We start from the raw sequence: 410 nt of genomic DNA, 5'->3' as shown, positions 1-410 counted from the left end.
AATTCATTACGCTCGTAAAAAAAGTACTCTTAGACAAAAACAGCACGAGAAAACAAAAGTAAAAACATTTCAATTATGTTATAACAACATCTACTTTATCACAAGTAGTTTATACACATTATTTTAAAATAAAAATTGAGAACAATAATTCTTTATTTGGATATCCAAAATTTGTAAATATACAGATATTGGATTATTTCTAATCTTTATTGTGTCCAAGCGCACAGTTACCGGATAACGTGTGAAGCCAAAGAGACGCTCTAATTAGCACTGATTACATAGGTTCCGTACTGGAATTGCGTTTGTCAATATGCAACCGGGCACAAACCCAGGATCTTGCGATTGAAAGAGCCAGCACTCTGCCTAGTAAGTATTAAATTATATATCGCATAGCTTTCGGGAAAAAAAAA

The 410-nt window shown here is 32.4% G+C and overlaps 1 protein-coding gene across 1 annotated transcript in view; it reads left to right on the top strand.

Moving 5' to 3' along the window:
* LOC119582221 (lactosylceramide 4-alpha-galactosyltransferase-like) overlaps positions 1 to 410 on the top strand; it is a 32,876-nt gene that overhangs the window by 29,003 nt on the left and 3,463 nt on the right.

This window comes from Penaeus monodon, chromosome 15 (genome assembly GCF_015228065.2).
Source record: "Penaeus monodon isolate SGIC_2016 chromosome 15, NSTDA_Pmon_1, whole genome shotgun sequence".
Classification (NCBI taxonomy): Eukaryota; Metazoa; Arthropoda; class Malacostraca; order Decapoda; family Penaeidae; genus Penaeus; species Penaeus monodon.
The sequence above is the reverse complement of the archived record's forward strand: the minus strand, read 5'-3'. Positions and strand labels throughout refer to the sequence as shown.